The following is a 27,285-nucleotide window of genomic DNA, read 5'->3' on the forward strand; positions in this document are numbered from 1 at the left end:
AGAACCCCCAATGTTTTATTTAATTTGTAAGACTGCCAGGAAAGGACACTTTGCTCCACGAGTGACCCCATGCACACGTAGGCATATTAAAACAAACTTTATTATTAACACAATGTTAAACCGACTTTGACAGCATACAAGAAATAGCTTATAATTACCAGTTAAACAATGCTTAACAATAAAATGAAACACTTTAGCTCCTAACTGCTAGCTTTTCTTTAATCTCCAATCAAGAAAAAAAATCTCAAGTCAAAATCCACTTTTAAATACAGCTAGCAAGCCTAGGGATACTTGCTGTATCGAGATGTCTTGGAAAAACTGCTTGAGAGAGATCTTTCAGGAGTCAGCCTGCAGATTCTTGCCTGTGTCAAACTACTATTTAACTTCCAATCATTTGGCAGACAGCTTCTGTTCTGTTCACAGCAAAATCTAAACTGGAACTCAAAACCTGACTGCTACAGCCCCTGGCTCCTCCCACCAATCACGTCATCTCTATCCCACTAACTGGGTTATGAACATCTTACTACGACTAACTACAACCCCTCAATTATCTAAACCCCAGGGATCTTCTTTCTATAAACAAAATTCTATCAGCCCTGTTCAGGTAAACACTATACATGGTTGGAATGAACGATGATCTTACTTTTACAATGCTTTAATTACCCTCCTGTAGCCCTAGTCTCTGCCTGTCTTTTAAACCAGGATTTTAAAAAAGAATTGCTGCAGTAGATACATACAGACACTAACCAGGCGTTTAACCATTACTGTACCAGATACATATACTACAAAATGTATATGAAATGCCCACTGGGCTAGATTTGAGGATAAACCTCTTCACCCAGAGTGTGGCGGGGGAGCCTGAAAGGGGAACCCTCACAATGTTTATGACGCATTTAGACGAGCACTGGAAACGCCGCGGCTACGGCGGATGGACGAAGCGCTGGAAAGCGGGATGAGAATAGGTGGGGGCTCGACGGCCGTCGCACGTACGACGGGCCGAAAGGCCTCTTTCCTGTGCTGTAAAAGCCCACCGCGGCGAGCAAATCAAACGATGGGTGCTTCCACCGCGCTCAAATTTTATCCTTCAATGCAATGAGGGCAAAAAATGTTTTTGGGGGAAATGTGGGCAATTTTGGGGCAATTAAACGTGGAGAGAAAAATAGTGTTTCCGCCCGGGGTCGAACCGGGGACCTTTCGCGTGTGAGGCGAACGTGATAACCACTACACTACGGAAACCTGGCTGTCCAACAACACCCGAACTACCGCCTTTCAAGCTGGAGAGGGAGCTGCAGCCGCTCAGCTTCGCCGCCATTTTGTTCTGGCTGTCAGTCCACCGGCGGTGAAGCGGGAGGGGGAGACCGGCAGGGGGAGACCGGCAGGGCGGAACAATCCCAAATCCACCCCGCTGCCCGCCCGGCGCGCTCACAGGGCCCCGCGACTGAGGTAAAGGCCCGTTTGAAATTAACTCGCAATGAATCCCCCTTTTATTGATGCCGAGCCGCCGCTGCGGAATGGGTCGGACGGGACGTTATTGTGTGTTATCCGCATTTGCTTTTAAATCTGATTTTTAGTGCAAAGTAGGAAGGAGGGGGGGGGGGGCTTCGTCAGGCCCCGCCTTCCCGGCCTAACTGACAGCGCTCTCGGCCAATCGGGCCCTCGGACTGTTTGACGGGCGACCCGACCAACAGGGAGAGGGGAGGTGGGCGGATCCGTCCGGGTCCCCCGCGCGCACGCGCGAGCTTCCAGCTGACGGTTGGGGTTGGGGTTGACCTCCCCGCTGCGGTGGCGTTGCTCACCGATGAAGAGCTCTGCATTCCCTCCCTCTCCTACGCCCCTCCCCCACACCCCCTCCCCCACGCCCCCACTCCCCTACACCCCCTCCCCCACTCCCCTACACCCCCACCGCCCACGCTCCCCTATGCCCCCTGCCCTACACCCCCTCCCCCCACTCCCCTACACCCCCACTCCCCCTCCCCCCACTCCCCTACACCCCCACTCCCCTACACCCCCTCCCCCTATGCCCCCTGCCCTATGCCCCCTCCCCACGCCTGTCTCAGAACTTCACCCTCCCCCAAAATTCTCAAACCGCCCGCCCCCCCGCCCCCCCCCCCCCCCCCGCAAATTCTCACTTCGGCGCCATCCGGCAACAGTGGATTGAATTTATATAGCACCCATAACATAGGCCGCCCCACCATTCCACAAAATCATGGTTGGCCTGATTCGCTGCCAGTATCCTGCCTCTGTTTTTTTGTGGGGGGTTTCCGCTATCCGTAAGGTGCACTGCCTGGGCAGCCAGGCGGGTAAAGGTTATTTAGAAGTCTTTATTGTCATTAGTCCAAAGACGTGCAAGTTAGGTGGATTGGCCATGCTATATCGCCCTCAGTGACCGAAAAGGTTAGGAGGGGTTATTGGGTTACGGGGATAGGGTGGAAGTGGGGATAGACTAAATGGGCTGAATGGCCTCCTTCCGCACTGTATATGTTCTTATGGAACTATATTTGCAGTGGAGTCACTGGCCGTGTGGAGTTTGCACATTCTCCCTGTGTTTGCGTGGGTTTCGCCCCCACACCCCAAAGATGTGCAGGGCAGGTGGATTGGCCATGCTAAATTGCCTCTTAATTTGAAAAAAAGGAATCGGGTACTCTAAAAAAATTTTGTTTTTAATATTTGCATTAGAGGATACAGGTGTGGGGAGTGTGTTTCTACCTGTCTCTATCCTGCTCACTTAAGCACTAGTTCAGGTGCCTTCTTGCATCATTGAGTTAACTCTTAATATTTCCAACCTTCTGCTACACCTTCCCCCCCCCCCCACCCCCCCGCCCAAGTCTTCATTCATAGATATGGAATGACAATAGTTACAGTTTGATTCCAGCCATGTGTTAACTTCAGTGTTGCAATTTTCACTACTTTAACTCTGAACTACTTTAAGATTAACATTACATTAACAGCATGCATTAATAGAGTTGATTTTACCCCATTTTGCCCCCCCCCCCCACCCCACCCCTTTCTAGTCTTTGAAATCAGGGTTTGCGGCGGACTTGTACCTCTGCCGTATCTCATTTGCCACCACGATCCAGAGGCTGTTGATCTTGGTGGATGGTTGGTTGGCGCTGGGTGCAGGCATGGCTTCATGCGCTTTTTCCATTGGTGAATGTTGCACCACGCCTTGGCGGTCAGGTTCCTGTGGTGGTAGTTTAGTACTGTGAGTGGTGGTTGTTTCTTTCCTGGAGGGTAGAAGTATTATCTGTAAAGCTGTCGGTTGAGTCCCCTTTTCTACCTTCTCCGGCATTTGGAAGTTTTCTTGCGTTGCGGAGGAGCCGTCTTCTATATGGAAGACCAGTCCAGGGGCGGCTCACCTTTGTCGGGTAGTGTTTCTGCCTGGCAGTTACCTGTTTCGGGTGAACTCTTTGGTTTCATCATACTGGCTGGTAGTTGCTTGGGCCAGATGCCGGTCATTATCTCAACCGATTGCACCGTGGTCACTGGTGGAGGCAAAGGCTCTGCTGAAAGATGTCCTGGCCTGGCCTCACCTCCGCTCTGATAAACTCCCAGGTCTGGCCCTTGGTTTGGTTCGGTGACCCGAAAAGGAGGACAGGCGCTCCGCGCAGAGGAAAGAGAGGTGATAAACAGAGTCAACCTTTGAATGTGGTTTTGTGGTTGAGCCTTTGCGAGGAAGCCGTTCCGGCTGGATTGTGGCCGAGGTCTGGTTTCTGTCCAGTGATCAGTTCTGCCTCGGTGGTGTATAATTCCTCGTGCAACCTTCCATGGGCACAGTCTCTGATTGCTCTTCTGCCAATTTCCCAAATTGTGGCCAAATTCCCCTCCAACTCGATTTTCAAATTTGCTGATGACACCACCGTAGTGGGTCGGATTTCAAACAATGACGAGACAGAGTATAGGAATGAGATAGAGAATCTGGTGAACTGGTGCGACGACAATAATCTCTCCCTCAATGTCAACAAAACGAAGGAGATTGTCATCGACTTCAGGAAGCGTAGTGGAGAACGTGCCCCTGTCTACATCAATGGGAACAAAGTAGAAAGGGTCGAGAGCTTCAAGTTTTTAGGTGTACAGATCATCAACAGCCTGTCCTGGTCCCCCCATGCCAACACTATAGTTAAGAAAGCCCACCAATGACTCTACTTTCTCAGAAGACTGAGGAAATTTGGCATGTCAGCTACGAACTGACCAACTTCTACAGATGCACCATAGAAAGCATTCTTTCTGGTTGTATGACGGCCAGGTATGGAGCCTGCTCTGTCCAAGACCGCAGGAAACTACAAAAGGTCGTTAAAGTAGCCCAGTCCATCACGCAAACCCAGCCTCTGATCCATTGCCTCTCTCTATAATTCCCGCTGCCTCAGAAAGGCAGCCAGCTTAATTAAGGACCCCACGCACCCCGGACATGCTCTCTTCCACCTCCTTCTGTCATGTGTTTCCCAACATTCCTTGCGTATGTACAACTGTTTCCTTCAGCGCTGCAGAATCATTGTTGTACCTCTCTGCTTCTTCCCAGACCAGTGAATATTCCTGAATCTTCTGTGAAAACTCAGTTGTCGGTGTATTCTGGGTGGCAGAAAATCCATCTTGTCTGGCTTTGTAACGTTCCTATGGGACAAACCGGACCATAAACGGTTTTTGCTTTGCGCTGCGGAGCTTGGGTACTTCATTTTGAGTTCTTTTGTAATTTAGCGGAGCCTCGTCGAGCCTGTCCTGCCGTTCTGTTGCCCGTGGTGTCCTGCATTTTGTCACCTTGCCGAAGGGTAATGGACTGTGGCTGAATCTGCCCGTGTCCTCCAATGACAAGCAGCGGCTCTTCCATATCTTTATTTTCTTGTTCCGCTCTTGCCTTCTCGAACTGTGTATCAGCCAGTAAGTTTTGACGTTGCTGACCGCTCCAATGCAGCTTTCTCTGAAGTAGACTTCAAGGTCCACACCAACTCCTTGTGTTTTTCAAGGGATTCGGATCAGTTTGTCAAACAGTCTTTCAAGGCAACGGGTTTGGTGCACGCCTTTCTTGTCTGCTGTGATGCCTGGCTGTACTTATTATAGAGTTTACAGTGCAGAAAGAGGCCATTCGGCCCATCGGATCTGCACTGGCCCTTGGAAAGAGCACCCCTCTTAAACCCACACCTCCACTTCAAGTTGATGTCTTCCAACTCGTCTTTGAGGCAAACATTTCAGGTTGTGTCTGTGCTGTGGTTGGATGTAGTGGACCGAGATATGGCTTCACATCTTTTACTGGTTGAAGCAGATCGAAAGCTATGCAGGCGTCTCTACAAAGGAATGAAAATGGCTGATATTGCACAACGTACATAACTTCTGTGATCTGTTTGTTGCCGTACCTTAATGGCTCTGGAATCGTTCCACTGACTGGGAGTTGGACTTCCCCTGCACCGCAGAGTGGGTTGTCTGTGCTTCAAACCCAGTGGTCTCCGAGCCACAATTCTTTGTCTGTTATGATGGTCTCTCTGGCGCCGGAACCTAATCGGAAATTAGTTAGATGGACGTTTCCTGAGCTGTCTTTTTTTTCAAGCTCTGCATTCTTCTCACCTTGGAGATTAAAATGTCCATCAAAGGTTGTTAACAGTTCCCTGAGACTGGTATCGGATTCATCATCGTCCTGCGTCACTACGTGATTTATTAGATCACCAATCATCTTCAAAAAGCATTGATCTTGTGTTGCTCTGGATGTTTGCTGATGCCTGACGCGATCAAGTAATGTGAGAAATCACTTCTCAAGGATGCCAAATGGATTTGGCGTCGTGGAATTTTGGCGCATGTTTTAAATAATCTAAAGCATGGGTGTCTCTTTAAGTGACCAAAGGATTTGAAAATGGCACCATTGGTATTGCCCAGAAGAAGACTTCCATGAACTTGCTTCGGACTTTTAAAAAAAATTCAATGAAGGGGCAATTTAGCGTGACCAATCCACCTACTCTGCACATCTTTGGGTTGTGGGAGGTGAGACCCACGCAGACATGGGGAGAATGCGATAACTCCACACAGACAGTGACCTGGGGCCGGAATTGAACCCAGGGCCTCAGCGTCATGAGGCAGCAGTGCTCGCCACCGTGCCGCCATGCTTCGGATGTTTGCAACTTTAAAATGCAGTGACGAGCTGGGAGGAGGAGGAGGAAGCTGCAAGTTGGCCACAGGTTTGGTCGCGACTGCGGGTCAGTCGAATCGCATTAGCCTGTCATGGGTCGGGTGCGGGCTGGGAGGACAGAAGTCTCGCTGCCCAGCAAGGCAGCCCAGTCCAAAGATGTGCGGGTTAGGTGGATTGGCCATGCTAAATTGCCCGTAGTGTAAGGTTAATGGGGGGATTGTTGGGTTACGGGTATCCAGGTTACGTGGGTTTGAGTAGGGTGATCATTGCTCGGCACAACATCGAGGGCCGAAGGGCCTGTTCTGTGCTGTACTGTTCTATGTTCTATGTTCTATGTTCTAAGACGCTTGGGATTTTGTTTAAACGTAGGTTTCTGCATGTTTGATGGCTTATTTTTCCCTTGTTGTTCTGTGGACCCAGAGGTCACTTGGGCGGGGGGGGGGGGGGGGGGGGGGGGGGCGTCGAGTTAGAAGTCGGGCTAGCGACAAACATGCAACTGAGTTTTCTACCTGACTTGATATATAAACAAAATAGTTCACAGGACTGGCCTCCCTGGAACTTTAAAAAGGTTAGATCTTACCGTGCACGCTGTTGGCTTGCTAGCTCTGCTTTTTTGAAGTTAGTTCCACAGTGATCCAGTGAGAATTTAACTTGAGCTTAACGCCCGTCTTTTTTCTGCTGCCAAGATCTTCTGTCTCTGGAGCTTTTTGAGTGGGTTTTCTCAACGTCTTGACTGCGGTTTTACAGAGCGGCAATCCATTGCTGGTGTACTTTCCTTGATTTCTCCAGTCTTTTTATGGTGGTTGTGGATTTTGATCTCCAGCTGCCACCATCTTTTGTTGGCTTGTCGCTATGCACTGCTTTGACACCATTAAGCAGTCTTATAGAAGTTACCAACAAGTCTTTATTAACATTATTGAACTGTGTACATATTTACAATAGAGGGTCTAGATATAGAGAGGATACCATGGCGTGCATCTCCTTAAATGCTGCTGCTTAACTCTACACTGCAGACCTGAGCTCTCGGCCAGGGACCTTCTCAGATCACCAGTGGGAAGTAATGTACTCAGCCTGAGCTTAATCCTTAACGTAACAGACCCTGCTACTACACCTCCAATACCCTTTCATCCCCTTGTTAGTCAATAATTTATCCACCACTGCCGTAAAAAAATATTCAATGGCTCTGCATTTAAACGCTCTCCAGAACAGAGTTCCACAGACTCATGATACTCAGAGGGGGAGGGGGGGGGGGGGGGGGGGGGGGAATCTCCTCCCCTCACCTCTGCCCCTTATTTTTAAACTGTTGTAAATGGTCAGAGGAGAATTATGAAGGGGGATTTTGACATCAAGGCAATATTAGATCAGGAGGTCAAATTCTTGGTCAAAGAGGAACGAGTGTCTTAACTTGCATTTGTCTGGTACCTTTACAGTGGCAAAATGGCTCTGCTCCATGTGAGCAGTATCAAGCTCGATTTGTTTTATTTTGTGGCATACTGCTGCCTCTGTACTCACAAATAATAAAAATAAAGTGCCACTTTCCAAGTGCTTGTGGTAAGTGTAATGAATATTCGATGTTCCCTTTGTTCCCTTCCACTGGTTTCCCTTGTAATGAAGATCACATGTTCCTCTAATGGCTTCTGGCTGCTATCGGCAACCATGCTGATGCCTAAAGCATTACGTGCTGTTGGAAGTTTGAAAACCGAAGACATTACCGTGCAGCAGACTGAAATTCATAACACATTCCAGCTCTGGAAAAGTCATGTTAAACTCAAAACGGTAGCTCTGTTTTTCCTCCCTCCACAGATGCTGTTAGACCTGCTGAGCTTTCTCCAGCATTCTCTGTTTTTACTTCGGATTTCCAGCATCTGCAGTATTTTGCTTTTATTTCAAAATTCGTAACAATTGGGATATAGAGAATATGGATCTAATCAAAAGCTGGATGGAATCAACAACATGGATTATGGTAGTGGTTGATAAGGAAAACTCAAAGCCCAAGGCAATCAGTCTCTCAAACGTCTCTGGTATCAGGTGGCTGAGTATAACATTCGGCCCATTGAGTCTGCACCAACCCATTTAAGCCCTCACTTCAACCCTATCCCCATAACCCAATAACCCCTCCTAACCTTTTTGGACACTAAGGGCAATTGATCATGGCCAATCCACCTAACCTGCACGTCTTTGGACTGTGGGAGGAAACCGGGTACCCGGGGTAAACCCACGCAGACCTGGGCAGAACGCACAGACTCCGCACAGTGTCCCAGCAGGGAATCCAACCTGGGACCCTGGCGCCGTGAAGCCACAGTGCTAACCACTGTGCTACCATGCTGCCCACTGAAAGGTAACTTGGACCCTTTAGCCTGTGAAGGATTCAAATTAGAGGGAACATATCAGAGATAGAGAAAGTGGACTAGAAAAGGTAAATCCGCGCATTGTCAAAATTAAACTGCAACAAGAGGACAAGACAACGGTGGTGCAAACTGGTCAATGCAATTTAAGATCATAAGAAATAGGAACAGGAGTAGTCCGTTCAGCTGCTCGTGACTGTTGCGCCATCCAACAAAATCCTGACTGATGTGATAGTAGCTTTAACTCCAGGATTGATGCCAAAAAGCACTTCTCGCAGTGAATGACTCAGTCTCAAGGATAGGACAATTTAAGCAAAAGTTCTGGAGTCATTCACGAGGCAACCGAATGCCGTGATGTAGGAACGCATGACTCCAAAAGGAGCCAATTGAGTTCCCCTATCTGTACTCATCTTTGTGATTCTTCCGTTCTCCAGTCTTATCACAGGAAACCACTGACCGTCAAAAGCAAAATACGGCGGATGCTGAAAATCTGTAATAAAGGAGTCCGTTCTGCAGCAGGGTCGTTTGCACCTGAAACATTAACTCTTGTCTCTCTCCACAGACGCTGCCAGACCTGCTGAGTTTATACATTTTCTGTTTTTATTACCGCTTATCATTAATTGCCCTCTCTCGCCAGTTTCAATGCCAAAATGCTCCTTTGTACATTTGGTGAACATAGAACATACAGTGCAGAAGGAGGCCATTCGGCCCATTGAGTCTGCACCGACCCACTTAAGCCCTCACTACCACCCTATCCCCCATCAGTGTATTGATTTAGTATTTCACTATTTTCTGCTTTTCTTGATATAATTTCGGATCAGCAAACTCCTCACTGAAATTTTCATTCTACCCATCCTGTAGCGGAAGCAATTGATGACAAGATCTGTGCTTTAAGCCCACAATTCGACCGCTGTGCCCACCCCAATTAATTTTTATTTAAATAAAACACACTTTTTCCTTCTTCTTTCCATTCCCAAATAACATCTTAAGAAAATGATTAAATGACATCAATGAAGGTCTAAATGAGGATGGAGGAGTACAGTGCATTCTGGGAGAGATGAAAAACCATTTTAATTTCTTCCGACTGTTTTTTTCTCTATTTATCCTCAGCTCTGATACGTTGGCATCCATCTATGTAAGGTGATCAGCATGCAGAAAGTCAAATGCATTTGGGGATGAGTTAGCTTCACGTGGTGCCGTTTCCCTGATGCTGAACAGACCAGTCTGTGAGAGACAGGTTCTGCCAAACTGCTGCAGCTGAAACAGTTATCAGGCGTCGTCATTGGTCGTTGAAATTGAGAAAAATGGAACATCGCTTATTGTCACGAGTAGGCTTCAATGAAGTTACTGTGAAAAGCCCCTAGTCGCCACATTCCGGCGCCTGTCCGGGGAGGCTGGTACGGGAATTGAATCGTGCTACTGGCCTGCCTTGGTCTGCTTTAAAAGCCAGCGATTTAGCCCAGTGAGCTAAACCAGCCCCTTGTCAGTGTTGGCACCCGTAACCGCTAATTGTCATGGTGGCACACATTGGCCCACATTTGAGGTTGCCATTTTCCTCTGTCGTCAACAGTTGTGTCCCAGGTGTGAAGACAAGGTTTAGGGCCTTCATGTCATGCACACTGGTCCTCTGCTCTGGTCACCTTGCCGTAGAGAAAATCCTTGGGAATGTAAACGTCTTGCGTCCTATGAAGGAGACTTTGTCCCCCCCAAGCCTGTAACTTCTTCTCCCTTACCGTAAGCATGAAGAAAACCATGGTGATGGGGCAGGGTGTCACATCTCCATCCTCAATTACACTGAATAATATCCTGCCGGAAGTGCTTAGCAAATTCTGGCACCTTGGGTTCTTGGTGACAGACGATGCACAGCTCAATACACGTGTGATGAACGGTATTTACCTTTAATACCTTGCCCCTTTAAGAGGCTTGGAACCTGGGGGACTCCGCCTCTGGCTACGCCCCCAGGAAACAGTATATAAGATAAGGCTCCATGTGGCGAGCACACTTCTCTCGAATGCTGTCCTGTTCTCTGTATATTAAAGCCTTTGATTACCGACCTCGCTCTCGCGTCATAATTGAGAGTGCCTCAACACGCATAGGAAAAGCAGGCACTACTTTTGGCCTACTCAAGAAATATGCGTGGAATAACATAAAGCTGGCACTTTGAACCAATCACCTGGTTTATGAGGCCTGTGTTCTCAGCACCTTGTTGTATGGCTGTGCAACACCGACAGCTATCAAGAAAGGAAGCTCAATATCTTACAACTTCACCGTTTGCGGCGAATTCTGGGAATCGCATGGAAGAAGAGAATCTCGAACTCGCCGGTCCTCTCAAGAGGACAATCTCCCAAGTGTGCTGGCACTCACCGATAGACCGCTTCCAATACTCACAGCACCAGCCTGATTTTCTCCAAAACTAATATTGCAATGGATTAGTTTGGTAACAGTGCACATTCCTGTAGTAGTAGTTCCAAGTCCAACTGCGGTGGCCCAGCAATGGCCAGACTGCCAATAGAGTGAGGTGAAGTTTGGTTTGAGTTTTTAAAAAAATAGTTCAGGGGAAGTTCAGGTTTAAGATCCCACTTGCGGCTTTGCGCTCAAACCAGGGCTGAGGCCTGCTTATTACAAGTACACTTTAAGCCGCCTGCTGGCTTATTATGAGGTGAAAACACACAAACCACATATATCAGTCAATATTTTCAAATTGGCCTGAAGCAAAATATTGCAATCATTCTATTAACTTGCAACTTATTTGCCTTGATCCCGCGATGGTTCCTTGCTCACCCCAGGTGTGCTGGGGGCAAGTGCGGCTGAAGCAGACTCAATGGCTCAGGTTTCAGTCAGCGGTGAAATAACGCCGCCCGCTGCTGTCTCGAAGAAAGCTGCCCACAAAGACCTATCCATCGGTGAGGTGTCCATTTCTCCTTTCCCAACGTCAGTTTAAACCTGATGCCGAGCCCAGGTGTCGAGCAGCAGTGATGTCATCAGGCAGGGCAGGCGGCCAATCAGATTGAAGTATTTTCACAGGCAGCAAATCGGGAAGTAAGACGTACTGAATTTTTCACTTTTGTTTAATATTTAATAAATGATTGGGGCATACACATCGCATTGAGGTTGAAACTGAAAGCTCAAAGAAACTGCAAAATTATTTTAAAGATGTGAATTTTTTGACATATTGGAGAAATTTGATATACCACAATCATAACAATTGTTTATTGTGGACGGTAAAGCTTTTTCAGCAATAATTACAACCTTAGCACACCGATAACTCAGTTATAAATCATTCTGCTAGGTGTAACTTTTTAAAAGGGATTTTATAGCAAGACTAAAAGGGAAAGTTCTTGTCAGTTCAACCATTTCTATTTGATTGCAGTCTGGGGAGCCTCAACTGTGTGGCAAACTTAGAATTGCTGACTTTGACCTCTACATTTAATCACTGTGTGACTCCAAAAGATACTGTGAGTATTCAGAGAAGCAATGATGGGTGAATGTTGATAGCTTCACTTTCACGACTACCACAAATTCCATACCGATAGTAACTTTCAAAAGGAATTAGAGACATACTTGAAAAGGGGAGAAAAACTAACTTGACAGGGGGTTGGGATTCTGAGAGAAGGTTAAATTAAAATGAGAAGAGACAGAGTGTGTCAGAAAGGCATAGACGTTATAGGCCAGCTACGTCACAAGGGAGTTTGGCAAGACTGGATGGAATTTATTTTAATGAAATGAATCTGGCAAACAAGGCAGATGAGTTGAGGGCACAATTTAAAACATGGGGGCTAAGATGCCATTGCTGTCGCTGAGACATGATTGAGAGAGGGGCAGGATTAGCAGCTCAATATTCCAGGATACAGGATCTTCGATGAGTCAAGGAAGAAGGTAAAAGAGGAGTGGGTGTCGAAATTTTGATCAGGAAATCAATTACAGCAGTAAGGAGAGGTAGTATTTTAGAAGGCTCTTCAAATGAAGCCATATGGGTAGAACTTAAAACCCAAAAAGGAACGCTCACATTGCTGGGCTGTTCTATCGACCCCTTAAAAGTCCGAGAGAAATATAAGTGCAGATTGTGTAGGCAAATTTCAGAGAAGTGTAACATTAATGGGGTAGTGATAATGAGGGATTTCAACTTCCCCAATATTAAGTGGGTTAGTCATAGTGTAAAAGATATAGAAGGAGCGGAATTCTTAAAATGCGTTCAGGAGAACTTTTTAAGTCAGTAAGACGGTCCTACAAGAGGGGAAAGGGATCCTGGACTTAATTTTAGGTAAGAAAGCTAGGCAAGTGGGGGAAGCATGGGGCAACACGGTGGTGCAGTAGTTAGCACTGTTGCCTCATGGCGCCAAGGACATAGCTCCAGAGGCGTAGAGAATGTGCAAGAGAGAGCATAAAACGGAAATTAGGAGAGCAAAAAGGGAACATGACAGTAAACTGGCAGACTTCGGGATTCGACAGGAGGATGGCAGAGGATGCTGCGTATCAGTGAGGATTAAGGCCAAGTGCGGGGAGGAGTTGTGGGTGGCATTAGAGGAGGGGGTATGGTGTTGAGGCCTTGCGTAGGGTGAAAGCCACTTTATCGTGTGCGTGACGGGGGTTGATATAGTTGAAGGTGTTACATTGGGCACGCTTAACTCGGACTAGGTTGAGTCGGTTGTTTGAGGGGGGTGGAAGACAAGTCCGCCCCCAGAGGGGCCTGGGAAACCATGTGCATATGTTCTGGGCACGTCCTGAGCTGGTGAGATTTTGCGTCTCTTTCTTCAGCACAACAGATGGATTTGGAGTGCTGTCACCTAGTGACTATATTTGGGGTGTCAGAGTTGCAGACAAGTGCGGAGGCGGATGTCTTAGCCCGCCTTTGCCTCGTCGATCGCTCACAGGCGGGTTCTGTTGGAGTGGAGGTCGGTGTGGCGGGGGAGATCTCATGGAGACTTTGCATCTTGAGAAAGTTAAATACACGTTAAGGGGTGCAACTGAGGGATTCTACAAAAGATGGCAGCCTTTTATTGTGTTCTTTAAAGAGCTAGTCACCGTCAGCTGTGAAGGGGAGAGCGTTGTTGCTGGTTGTTTATTTGTTTTTATGGCTCACAGTGGTAATTTGCATGTGCCGCCGGAGGACGTGGGTAGGGTTCTATATGAATGCTGGGTTGGTGTTCACTAGTGAGAGGGACGATGTGGGTTTAGAAATCAGGGAGAGGGACTGTGATAAAATTAAAGAGATTAACATAGACTGTGAGTTCTCAGTGGCCTGGCAGATTTAAAAGTAGACAAACCTCCAGGACCAGATGAAATATATCCCAGGCTGTTGAGTGAGGCAAGGGAGGAAATAGCGGGGGCACTGGCAATGATTTTCAATTCCTCTCTGGCCACAGGAATGATGGCGGCGGACTGGAGGATAGTCAATGTGGTGCCATTATTCAAGAAGGGAGGAAGGGATAAACCAGGAAACTACAGACCAATCAGTCTAACCTCATGATGGGGAAACTATTGGGAGAAATTTCAAGAGACAGAATTAATCTGCATTTGGAGATCAAGAACAGTCAGCACGGTTTTGTGAAGGGAAGGTCATGTTTGACCAACTTGTTTGAATTTTTCGAAGAGGTGACCAGCTGTGTAGATGAGGGCAGTGCATTTGACGTAGTCTACATGGACTTCAGCAAGGATTCTCATCAGGTCCCATATGGGAGACTGATAGCAACGGTAAGAGCCCATGGGGTCAAAGAAAATTTGGCAAATTGGATCCAGAATTGGCTGGGTGGCAGGAAGCAGAGCGTGATGGTCGAGGGATGTTTTTCCGACTGGAAGCCTGTGCCCAGTGGGATCCCGCACGGATCAGTGTTTGTGCACTTGCTGTTTGTGGTTTATATAAATGATCTAGATTCGAATGTAGGAGGGTTGACCAGCAAGTTTGGGATGATACAAAAATTGGTGGGGTGGTAAATAGTGAGAAGTATAGTCTTCGATTACAGGAGGATATAGACGGGCTGGTCAGATGGGCTGATCAGTGGCAAATGGAATTCAATCCGGATAAGCATTTGGACTGGATAAACAAGGCAAGGGAATATATGATAAACAGCAGGAGCCTGGGAAGCACCGAGGATCAGAGGGACCTTGGTGTGCATGTACACCCGTCCCTTAAGGTAGCAGAGCAGGTGGGTACAGAGGTTAAGATGGCAAATGGTATACTTGCCTTTATTAGCTGAGGCATAGAGTTTAAGAGCAGGGAGGTTATGCTGGAACTGTATAAAGTGTTGGTCAGGCCACAGCTAGAGTATTATGTGCAGTTCTGGAATCCACATTATAGGAGGGATGTGATAGCCACTGGGAAGGGAGCAGAGGAGATTTACCAGGATGTTGCCTGGTCTGGAGAGTTTTAGTTATATAGAGAGATTGGATAGACTGGGGTTGTTTTCCTTGGAGCAGAGGAGACTGAGGGGGAACGTGATTGAGATGTATAAAAGTATGAGGGTCGAGCGAAGACTCCTCGTGCGAGGTGACCTTGACCAGATCGGAGAAGTGAATACCAGACCAAATCTCGACCAGACCAGAAGGAAAGTAGAGACCACCAGTGAGATCCATAGCCTACCAAGCCATCTTTACAGGTAGTATACACTGACCTTGGGTATCTCGAGTATTTTGTCAGTAATATGTGGGTTAATTGTGTTAATAAATATTGTTGAATTTTGGAAAAAAAAAATTCTGAGGGTCATAGAGTAGACAGGAAGAAACGTTTCCCCTTGATGGAGGGATCAATGACCAGGGGCATGGATTTAAGGTAAGGGGCAGGAGGTTTAGAGGGGATGTGAGGGGAAACCTTTTCACCCAGAGGGTGGTGGGGGCCTGGAACTCGCTGCCTGAAAGGGTGGTAGATCCCAAGACCCTAATTACATTTAAGAAGTATTTAGATGTGCACTTGTGATGCCAAGCCATACAAGGATGGCACGGTAGCACAGGGGTTAGCACGTTGCTTCACAGCGCCAGGGTCCCAGGTTCGATTCCCGGCTTGGTTCACTGTCTGTGCAGAGTCTACACGTTCTCCCCGTGTCTGCGTGGGTTTCCTCCGGCTGCTCCGGTTTCCTCCCACAAGTCCCGAAAGACGTGCTGTTAGGTGAATTCTCCCTCTGTGTACTCGAACAGGCGCCGGAATGTAGCGACTAGGGGCTTTTCACGGTAACTTCATTGCAGTGTTAATGTAAGCCGACTTGTGACAATAAAAAATATTATTCAGGTTATGGGCCAAGTGCTGCAAAATGAGATTAGAATATTTAGGTGATTGTTTTGGACTGGTGCAGTCGCACTGGGCTGAAGGGCCATTTCTGTGCTGTAGACCTCTCTGATTCTATAAATACAGGGCTGTGAGCAAAGGGACTCTGCTTAGATTATATCCACACAAAAGGGTAAATGGGATCTCCGTTTAATGTCTCGTTTGCAAAATAGCATCTCCAAGAGTGTGGTATTGCATCAATACTGCACTGGAATGTGAGCCCGAGTTCTAGCTCACGTCTCTGGGCATGGACTTGATTACATAACTTTCTAACCAGAGGCAAGAATGCTACCCAGTGAGCCTTTTGATGAATCATAGGTGCTTGGGCGCAGAAACAGAGTTCTGAGGACATATTGCATCATACGTCGACACAGATCAGCTCCTTCAGCAGGCAAGGGGGTAAACTGGAAGACGAATGTGTTTTAAATGTAAACATGAAGACCAAGCAGGTTCCAAGTTTGCTTCCCAGACTGTATGGCTCCTGATGGAACATGCTCAGCGGTGGACATTAAGTGAGTGAATGATCTAATTTGGCTGTGATAGCTCTGCAGTCAGATTGTCAATTGGCACTTTGCGTCTCAGCCCACACATGGAGAATAGCAACTTGGGTGAGGCACAGGACAACAGCCAGCATCTGTGGTACAGTATCCCAACATGAGTCAGTGCCTTCAGGGAAGTAACTTGAAGAGTGGAAATAGGTAAAAGTAACATAGACTTCCTGTGGGCTTTTAATGTAGCAATTTCTTTATCCAATTAAAATAGATCTACACTGTATATTCCAGCTATACCTGAAAGCTTATTTGTGACGTGTTCTTGCCTGAGGGCTGCTTACAGACTTAACAGAGGCGTGTAGGAGACACTCTGAATCCATCGCAAGTCATAGGAATCGAGGGCAGCACGGTGGCGCAGTGGGTTAGCACTGCAGCCTCACGGCGCCGAGGTCCCAGGTTCAATCCCGGCCCTGGGTCACTGCCCGTGTGGAGTTTGCACATTCTCCCCGTGTCTGTGTGGGCTTCACCCCCACAACCCAAAAGATGTGGATGGGCCAAGCTAAATTGCCCCTTGATTGAAAAAAATGAATTGGGTACTCTAAATTTATAAAAAAAAGTCATAGCAATTGAAGTGTCTGACAATTGAATACACTTCTGTTATTCTCGTAATGAAGTTTCTTTCCATCGTTGTCTGGTTTGCACCTTTCCTCTGCTGAAGGCAATGAAGGGATAGAATCAATAGGCGGGGGGGAATGGCACTTAGTCATGATGCTCATTCGGAGAGCAGACACGTGGGCCGAATGGCCGCCTTCTGCAACGTAACAATTTGCTGATTTTCTTGGTGAATGTGCATGTTCCCTGTGCATGACTGGTGAATCTTGCTGTGTAACTGCCTGCAGGGGCATCATGGACATTCCCAGTCCATAGCGGACCTGCAGGGGTCACTGGAATAGCAATAGGGAGCATCATACCTGCTTGATTTACCCTGCCCAGCAACAGAAATACGAATGTCAGGTGAGATCAGCCACCTCAACACAGAAGAGCATCAAACTCAGGAACCTACTGGCAGGTTAACATTCACTTAGAGGGCAGCACGGTGGGTCAGTGGTTAGCCCTGCTGCCTCACGGCGCCGAGGTCCCAGGTTCGATCCCGGCTCTGGGTCACTGTCCGTGTGGAGTTTGCACATTCTCCCCGTGTTTGCGTGAGTTTCGTCCCCACAACCCAAAGACATGCAGGGTAGATGGATTGGCCACGCTAAATTGCCCCTAAATTTAATAAAAATGAATTGGGTACTCTAAATAAAAAAAACATTCATTTAGAGAGGGCTAGAATACAAGAGCAGGGATGTATTGCTGAGGCTGTATAAGGCTCTGGTCAGACCCCATTTGGAGTATTGTGAGCAGTTTTGGGCCCCGTATCTAAAAGAGGATGTGCTGGCCTTGGAAAGGGTCAAGAGGAGGTTCACAAGAATGATCCCTGGAATGAAGAACTTGCCGTATGAGGAACGGTTGAGGAGTCTGGGTCTGTACTAGATGGAGCTTAGAAGGAAGAGGGGGAATCGTATTGAAACTTACAGAATATCGAGAGGCCTGGATAGAGTGGACGTGGAGAGGATGTTTCCACTTGTAGGAGAGACTAGAACCAGAGGGCACAGCCTCAGACTAAAGGGACGATCCTTTAAAACAGAGATGAGGAGGAATTTCTTCAGCCAGAGGGTGGTGAATCTGTGGAACTCTTTGCCGCAGAAGGCTGGGGAGGCCAAATCACTGAGTGTCTTTAAGACAGAGATAGATAGGTTCTTGATTAATAAGGGGATCAGGGGTTATGGGGAGGAGGCAGGGGAATGGGGATGAGAGCCATGATTGAATGGCGGAGCAGACTCGATTGGCCGAGAGGCCTAATTCTGTTCCGATATCTTATGGCCTTATACCTTGTTACGAGGTAGGGCAGCTTCCTATAATAAAGACTAATTCTTTGTTTAGGATTTGTGTGTGTTAAGCAGTTACAGTGGAAATCCCTAATGTTCTTAGTCTAGTCAAAAAACAGCAGTATGAGCATACTGAGGGATTTTGAAAGGTGCTGAACCATGCTTTTAAAAAGGGCATGTAACACATTTTTATAATACTTTTATTCTACCTGTTTGTTTGTTTTTCCTTAGTCTGCTTTTTTGACTTTTGTTCTGGTAGCTCCCCTGATCCCTCAGTTGGTTGAGACACTTTCTGATGTGTGCTGAGTGATAACTGTTTCCCAGTTTTCTTAGTGTTAGCTAATCTTGGCCTCTGTTTGTACTCCTGAATTAGCTTGGGGAAATTCAGCCAAGGTTCCCTCTCCTGCTGGCCTGCTGGCTGTCTGCATGTACATGTGTGCGTGTGTATATGTGTGTTGGATGAAAGATGCATGTGTGTGTATACCCGTTCAGTTGAAAATCAGGCTTGGCACACCCAGGGTCACATCTTTGCAAGCTCAATTATGTACAGTGGCCACTTGGGCAACCTTGGACCAGCAGCTACCGAATTTCCTTCCAGCTCTCAGCTCAGTTAGGAAGAAGGCTGGCGGACAACGATAATGGATTCTCCTGTTGCTTCAATGATGAGTGTCCAGCGAGGTGTCTAATTGTTCACTGTAAATATATAAAGGACAAAAATTGGGAAGATTCTGGGCGGGAATGTTTGTGGTCTTAGCCAGGATAGTGGAGGAGGAGGTGGACCCTTCGGTGGCGATATTTGGGGTTTCAGAGAAGCCGGAGCTCATGGAGAGGAGGAAGGCCGATGTCTTGGCCTTCGCCTCTCTGATTGCACAGCGGCGAATTTTGCTGGAGTGGCGGTCGGCATCGCCACCGGGGGGGTAGCGGCACAGTTGGGTGATCTGTACAACTTCCTGCGATTAGAGAAGATAAAGTATGAGTTAAAGGGCTCTTCAGGGGGGTTTGAGGAAAGGTGGGGGATGTTTGTGATTGTGTTTGAGGGGCTGTTCGTCACGGGGGAAGAAGAGGAAAAATCTGTGCAGACTGTATAGCTGATTGCTGGGAAATATGTTTCCCAGGGTGTTTGTTCGCTGTATCATGTTTTGATACATGTTTGTAATAAAATACATTTTTAAAAAATGTATATATATAATGTACATAAATACAAATAGTCACTTGGTAGTATAGAACTAGGGCGGCACAGTGGTTAGCACTGCTGCCTCACAGCGCAGGGACCCAGGTTCAATTCCAGCCTTGAGTGACAGTCTGTGTGGAGTTTGCATGTTATCCCTGTATCTGTGTATGTTTCCTCCGGGTGCTCCTGTTTCCTCCCACATTCCAAAGATGTGCAGGTTAGGTGGATTGGCCATGATAAATTGCCCTTAGTGTCCAAAGGTGTGTAGATTAGGTTACGGGGTTGGGGGGATAGGGAGGGAGGGTTGGTTATAGGGGGTGCCCTCTCGGAGGGTTGGTGCAGATCTGAATGGCCGACCTCTGCACTCTATGAACTTAAATATTGCTGAAAAGCGAGACATGTTGCCAACGATTTTCCCCGTTGCTTTCCCACTTCGGCCAATCAGAGTCGACTTGCCAACCTATCAGCGCCCTTTTCTCCTGCAGTACAAGTTGTTGTAATGATTTGAAATTTGGTATTCTTGCATTTGTCCTGATGAATGCAAGACAAAAAGCTTCGACAACATGGGCGGGATTCTCCCGCAATCGGCGGGATGGCCCGACGCCGGCGGGAAGAATGGCGCGAACCACTCCGGTGTCGGGCCACCCGGAAGTTGCGGAATCCTCCGTACTTTCGGGGGCTAGGTCGGCGCCGGCATGTTCTGGCGCATGCGCAGCGTGTGTCTGCGCCCGGGCCATGGTGGAGCCCTACAGAGGCCGGCGCGGAAGGAAGGAGTGCCTCCACGGCACAGGCCCACCTGCAGATCGCGGGCCGGACCACCGTGGGGGGGGGGGGGGGCGGATCCCCCCAGGCCCCCCCCCCTCCCCCCCCCGAGGACCACACCAGCCGGCCGAGCAGCCAGGTCCCGCCGTGTGGGACCATGTCCATTTCACACCGACAGCACTGGCCGAAAACAGGCGGCTGCTCGACCCATCGGGGCCCGGAGAATTGCCGGGGGGGGGGGGGGGGGGGGGGTGTGTGCTGCCAACGCCCCCCCGACCGGCACGGCGTGATCTCCGCCCCCGCCCGCAAACTGGCGCCGGGGAATACCAGCGCCGCCCCCCAGGGATTCTCCGACCCAGTGGGAGGTCAGAGAATCCCGCCGCATGTCTCTCATTTCAGCAATGTAATTACAAATATGTATTCTGGATATTTAACTGGCCGGTAACTCAGGAGAATCCAGAGCTGAAATTCCCTCACTTAACAGAATATGCATTAGCTTTGTGGTCCAGCAGATGCCGTTCATCATTCCTGAATTAAGGATCGTTCGGAATTATATTAAACATTTTCATTTCTAGGCAGTAGATGGCGCAATATATTGCCAGTCGCTTCTATGGCCCTATATGTACAAAGGGATTCATTGAGTTCCACTTTTTTGTTGTCAGAACCTTTAGGCTTGCAAACCTAAATTCCTGGCTTAACCAAAACACCTACTCAGGTTATTACTAATGGCAGTAGACCGTGAATGTCTTTCAATACTGATATTTGTGAAGATTTTAAACAGCACAGACTCCTCACTAAATTTTAAAGTCGGAACGTCTTGGAAATGATGGCAGAGAATGTCGACCCCCTGCAAAGCACTGGCATAAAGCTGGTGGTCGGGAATTCGGGCAGTATCTGACGCTGACCCATCTGGGCATGTTGGGGTGGGCGGTGGGGGGGGGGGGGGGGGGGGGGGGGGTGGTGAGCTCGAGGTGGGATGGGGGGGGAGGGGTGGTGCGCCTCAACAATTGTGCGAAGTGTCTGCAATGGACAGGCTCAGAATGGACAGAGTATTTTATGGGCCCAAGAGGAATACCCCCCAAGGCCAGAAAAACAAAAGCCGAAAATTAATCTTTTGCATCACAGAGGACAACAGTGCCGAGTGCCTGGTGCAGCTGGATGGAGCGCGTGTGGCGTAAAGCGCCTTTCTTTTAGAGTTGAGTTATGCATGTGCAGCCCTGGAGCAGCGTAGAATCCCAACCTTCGTCCCTTGCCCGGGTGACAGCTGGCTCAGTTTGGCTGTAGCCGTTTGCAATACAAAATTCAATGGTCCTATCCTGACGTTACACCAGGAAATCAGTAGACTGGGAGTTTAGTTTATAGATCATAGAATTTACAGTGCAGAAGGAGGCCATTCGGCCCATCGAGTCTGCACCAGCTCTTGGAAAGAGCACCCTACCCAAGGTCAACACCTCCACCCTATCCCCATAACCCAGTAACCCCACCCAACACTAAGGGCAATTTTGGACACTAAGGGCAATTTATCATGGCCAACCCACCTAACCTGCACATCTTTGGACTGTGGGAGGAAACCGGAGCACCCGGAGGAAACCCACGCACACACGGGGAGGATGTGCAGACTCCGCACAGACAGTGACCCAAACCGGAATCGAACCTGGGACCCTGGAGCTGTGAAGCCATTGTGCTATCCACAATGCTACCGTGCTGCCCTAAAGTAGTACCCCTTTAGTAGTACCCTAGTTGTACCCCAGCATTTAAAATCATCATGATTTCCCCGCTGGGTGGCTGGTAAATGCACCACGCTACGTGAGAATCGACGGCGTACAACCCAAACATTTCGGGTCAATTTCTGCTCATGAGGTGATCTTTGATCCCAGGAGGAATTGTGGAGGATTTGGCCTTTAGGGCTTTGACCGAGAGGGGAGAAATTTGCTCCTCGTAATCTTTTTCCTGCAGGAGTGTGCATTTGTGTGAATGCTGGGGTTGGACTGGATCATTGTGCAAAGGTCACTAGTATATAAGTGAATGTTAAAGTCAGCTGACCTCAGACTGGCTAGAGGAAGTATAAGAGAGAGGTTGTTTGTTCAAGGTTTTACTGTTTTTCATCTGTTCTCTTGTATATTGTCTACCCACAGCTAGTGATAAATTGTTTATAGCTTTAACTACCAGTGTTCTTGTAATAAATAAGGCCATCCAACAAGAACATTGCACTGGCCAATAATTTTGGAATATCGCCAAAATTATAAGGTAAAAGGATCTTCCCTGCTACATAGGAAGTAGAGACAAGAGTGGGCCTCAATCCCCTTGTGCCTGCTCTGCCATTTGGTACGCTCGATCATGACCTTTCTCCAACCTCAGCTCCCCTTTCCTGTCTTCTTCCCAAATCCTTTGATTCCGCTACAGACAGAAATTCTGTATTTACTCATCGGCTGAGCAGTCACAGGTCTCTGCTGGCCTGAGTGAGTTTGGGCAGTCTCAATCCAGTTCCAAGTGGACATATGTCGACAGGGTAAGTTAACCAAAATGCAGCACATTGGAAACATCTTTCATATTTCATTTATTATACAGAAAAAGTGAGTGTCTTTGCCAGCGGAACGCGTGTGATCTTTTACGACCAAAAACTCCGCGTGAAACCCTCACTGATTCCGGGACCGGTGAGGGGCTAGCACCGGCGCCGGGTGAAACCCCCCGGCTCCCGCGCCGAAAATGGCCGGAGAATGGCTGGGTCCCTGGCCGTGCATGCGCACAGCGGTGACCTGTAGCGGTCGTGCCATACAACACGGCATCGGCCATGCGTGGATCCGACCCGCGAGCCCACTGGCCACCCACTACCAGTCCCCACCACCCTTGCAGAAGCCCCCCCGGCCAGCGGCGCAGATCCCGGCCGAGTGTGACGGTGCTGGACGCCGAGTGTGACAGCCGCCAGGCCAGGTTCCCGCATGGCTGGGACCACACGTGTCCCCGCGCCGTTGAGAACGTGGCCCATCGGGGGCAGAGCATCGTGGGAGGGCTGGCTGGTGATGCACCAACGTCGCTGCAATGACGGGCGACGCGATGATGCCATTTCGGATGGGACGGAGCATGACTGACCAGCGTCAAATCGGCGCCGGCCCTGATTTGGAGTCGCTTCTCCGCCCGATTCCGATATCAGTGTCGGACAACAGAGAATCACGCCATAGATCATTCACACAGAAAGGGGAGTGCTATGGAGAAAATCTTTGGCCAGTTGTTAAGATCCGGAGTGTGCTGCCTGGAAGGGCGGTGAAAGCAGATTGAATAGCAACTTTCAAAAGGGAACTGGCTAAGTACTGGAAAAGGAAAATAATTGCAGGGATGTGGGTAAAGAGCGGGGGGCAGTGGGACAAATTAAACAGCTCTTTCAAAGAACTGACACGGGCGCAATAGGCCGACTGGTTCCCTTCTATGGTTCCTGAAGAGTCAGCAGCAAGGCAACGTTTTTAATTTATTTCTACAGACAGGGAATTAAAGAAGGCACGAAGGTGATATAATATGCAAATAGTGAAAACTCATACTGGCATACTGGGTATGCCCCATCGAGACAGCGAGGTAAGGCTTGTGACTCGAGTAAAGTAGCAAGTTCCATTTGCCCAGCACAAAACATTTATCACTTTGAATGCCAAAAAAATAAAATTAAACGATATGCATTTTTAAACCTATGTTTATGGATGAGGTATTCTGCCTTGAATTAGTTCAGCTGTCTGAACATTGAATTTAATTTGTATGTACATGCATAACTACCTTCATCTGTGAAACTGAAGGAAATGACACTCACTTAAATTCCTTTGCAAGAATAGACTTTGGAAATCATTCAAAGTGCAACAGTGTAATGAGGACTACACCCTGACATGTAAATGATGGAGAAAATTGAAAATGCCTCAGTATGGTGTTCATTTAAAGCTACCTGTTAGCTCAGGTATGATTGACTTCCTGTCGGATGTCAGGCTGAAGTCTTTCAATCTTTGTTTTAAATCTGTCTTTCCCCTCCTCTCCTGGGGGCACAGCTTGTTAACCAGTATCCTGACTTTAAAATTCTCACCCTTCTTTTTAAATCCATCCATAAACTCTGCCCCCCACCCGCCCATTTTTGTAATCTCCTCCAACCCCACAATCCTCCAAGACTTCTACGTTCCCAATTACAGTCGCTCCACCATGGGCTGCCCAGCCTGCAGCTACCTGGGCCCCACCCTCTGGAATTCCTTCCCTACCCCTCTCCACACCTCACTGTTCTCCTTTCAGATCCTGCCTCCCTGACCAAGCTTTTGATCATCTGACCTAATCATCTGACCTCATAACTCCTGATGTGCCTGGGTGCGATACTCTGTCCAGTCATGCTGCTGTGTGGAGCACCTTGGGATGTTTCATTACCTTAAAGGCGCTGGATAGGTGCAAGTTGTTGTTGTTGTGATCCAGTTCAACAAGCTGTGGAATCTCTCCTGGAATCACCGCTGTCTCACAGCCCCAGGGACCCGGGTTCAATTCCAGCCTTGGGTCACTGTCTGTGCGGGGTCTGCACGTTCTCCCCGTGTCTGCGTGGGTTTCCTCCGGGTGCTCCGGTTTCCTCCCACAGTCCAAAGATGTGCAGGTTGGGTGGATTGGCCATGCTAAATTGTCCCTTAGTGTCCAGGGACATGCAAGTTGGGTCGGATTGCGGGTATAGGATGGAGGTGGGATGCTCTTTCAGAGGGTCGGTGCAGACCCGATGGGCCGAATAGCCTCCTTCTGCACAGTAGGGATCCTATGATTCCAGGAGGTCGAGGCTCTATGTAAAGTGTGAGCCAAAATAGAGTCCACAATTTGTTTATTCGTCAAGGTCCACTGCTGCAGTGGAGGATCACCTAACATCCCTCTCCCCCACCACACACACACACACACACACACACACAAAACCCCGCCCCTGCACACACACACAAAACCCCCCCCCCCACACACACACACAGACACACACACAAACCCCCCCCCCCTCCCCCATACACACACACACACAAACCACCCCCCTCCCCCATACACACACGCACACACACACACACAAACCACCCCCCCACACACACACACACAAACCCCCCCCGCCCCCATACACACACACACACAGACACACACACAAACCCCCCCTCCCCCATACACACACGCACACACACACACACACAAACCCCCCCCCCCCCCCCCCGCCCCCATACACACACACACACACACACACACACACAAAACGACTGTGAGCAGATCACAGCTCATTTTCTTCCCACTGTTTATCTCGGGGGCACTGTGATTTGACCCATACAAATGTCCTGGGACATCCCACACCTGCGCAGTTCAGTGCCACTTTGAGCTGCTGGAGGAGCCGGCTTTACAAAGCTGTGTTGGTAGCCCTTGGATGGAACAGCACATAAACTGCACGCCACGCTGCTGGAGCAGTAGCTAGTTGAGTTATAACACTAATGCAAACTGCTATTGCTATCTGTTGTAGAATATTAACCATATAACCAGCTTGTGATTCTGTACAAATGAAAAGAGTGAACTTACTTCAAATGATCATGTGCCTTTTTAAAGTTTAGCACTTTTGCACAGTGCACCGTATATTTACCTCCTGTTGTCGCTGATTTTATGATGATTTGAGGTTAGAGAAATTTCACTTAATACCTTTAATAACTAATTGTAATCTTGTTATCGTTTTCTTTCTGTTCATTTTTTTTTCTTACGGTCCTGAAAGAATTCGCTCCAGGGAAGCGGGTATCTGGATATGATAAACAAGACCTTTTTCATGATGTTACATCACAACACCGCAACAAAACTGGGCCGATCAAAAGAGCTGAAATGAATTTTTCTACATTAGCAACATTTCAAAAAACTCAAACCAGTAATTTACTGGCAATAACAAGCTGAAATGTGTGTGTTTATCTGGGTTTAAACACGTCTCTGTGCCCCGTGCCAAAATAGTCAATAATGTGTTACTGTCACGTTTGTTGTGGAACCAGATTTTGCTGTGTATCCGAAGTCAGGGGCTGTGGGGATCGGTTCTTCTCGACCAGGGTTCCTGCACCTGGTTGATATCCAGTAACCGCTGCCACTTGCGTGCATCCAATGGGGACTTGATGGCGTCCGGTTTTGATGCCTTCAGATATTCATAGTCTAAATGAGGCACGGTGTCACTGCTACCTCACAGCGTCAGGAACCCGGGTTCAATTCCGACCTTGGCCTGTCTGGAGTTTGCACGCCCTCCACGTGTCTGCGTGGCTTTCCTCCGGGCGCTCCGCTTTCCTCCCACAGTCCAAGGATGTGCAGGTTAGCTGGATTGACCACTTTTGTGTCCAAAGGTGAGGAGTTATGGGGATAGGGCAGGGGAGTGGGCCTCGGTAGGGTGCTCTGTCGGAGGGTCGCTGCAGACTCGATGGGCTGAATGGCCTCCTTCTGCGCTGCAGGGATTCTATAATTCTGTGGAATAAAGAAAGACTTGCCAGACGTTCCACAGCACTCGACAGCCAATGAATTAAAATCTTTTTTTAAAGTGTGGTCACTGTTGTAAACACAGCAGCTAATTTGCACCCAGCACACAGCAGTGTGGCAATAACCAGAGAGTCTGTTTTGTTGTCACATCGATTGAGGGATCCGTATTGGCCAGGACAACCATTGCTCTTCTTCAAACCAATGTCATGGGATCTTTCACATCTACCCGAGCAGGCAAATGCGGCTTTTGGTTTCACATCTCCTCTGAGAGACAGCACCTCCGACAGCACGGTGCTCCCTCAGTACCGCACTGGAACATCAGCCTTGCATTTTTGTTCTTAAGCCCTGGAGAGGAACTTGAACCCAGAACTTTATGATTTTGAGTACAAGCAACTCAGCCACAGATGACACACTCAGGAGAGCGACTGGCTGGGTGGGGATTAACCCCACCAGTTTAAACAAAAACGGGGGTGAAGCTTGAAAATGGCCGAAAAGAAATTGATTCCCCTGCTAGCCACTAAGTGCGGAGAGCTGTCGATTTTGGGCATGGGCCTTCTGTCTGACATTTCCATCGTCGGCTTTATTTCGACCGACTGCGTTGGGAATGCACAACCAACTGAGTAACATGTTATCACAACAGTGCGCATAGACGAACTCAGCCTCATATGTTTGTACGTTGTATTGTTTTGTACACAAAACAGCACAGGGATGTTGTAATTATACCCAGTGGAAAACTTTAATTAAAAATAAAGTCAGCCAAAAAAA

At 48.3% G+C, this 27,285-nt stretch overlaps 1 long non-coding RNA gene and 1 other non-coding gene across 2 annotated transcripts; one reads left to right on the plus strand and one right to left on the minus strand.

The window, feature by feature from the left end:
• Positions 1 to 1,163: 1,163 nt before the first annotated feature.
• Positions 1,164 to 1,236, minus strand: trnav-cac. Its single transcript has one exon. It is a non-coding gene; the product is annotated as a tRNA-Val (tRNA).
• An 87-nt stretch (positions 1,237 to 1,323) lies between these two features.
• LOC119956910 lies at positions 1,324 to 27,285 on the plus strand. Its single transcript, XR_005458706.1, has 2 exons — positions 1,324 to 1,443; positions 25,787 to 27,285. It is a non-coding gene; the product is annotated as an uncharacterized LOC119956910 (long non-coding RNA).

This window comes from Scyliorhinus canicula, chromosome 24 (assembly GCF_902713615.1).
Source record: "Scyliorhinus canicula chromosome 24, sScyCan1.1, whole genome shotgun sequence".
NCBI classification, from domain to species: domain Eukaryota; kingdom Metazoa; phylum Chordata; class Chondrichthyes; order Carcharhiniformes; family Scyliorhinidae; genus Scyliorhinus; species Scyliorhinus canicula.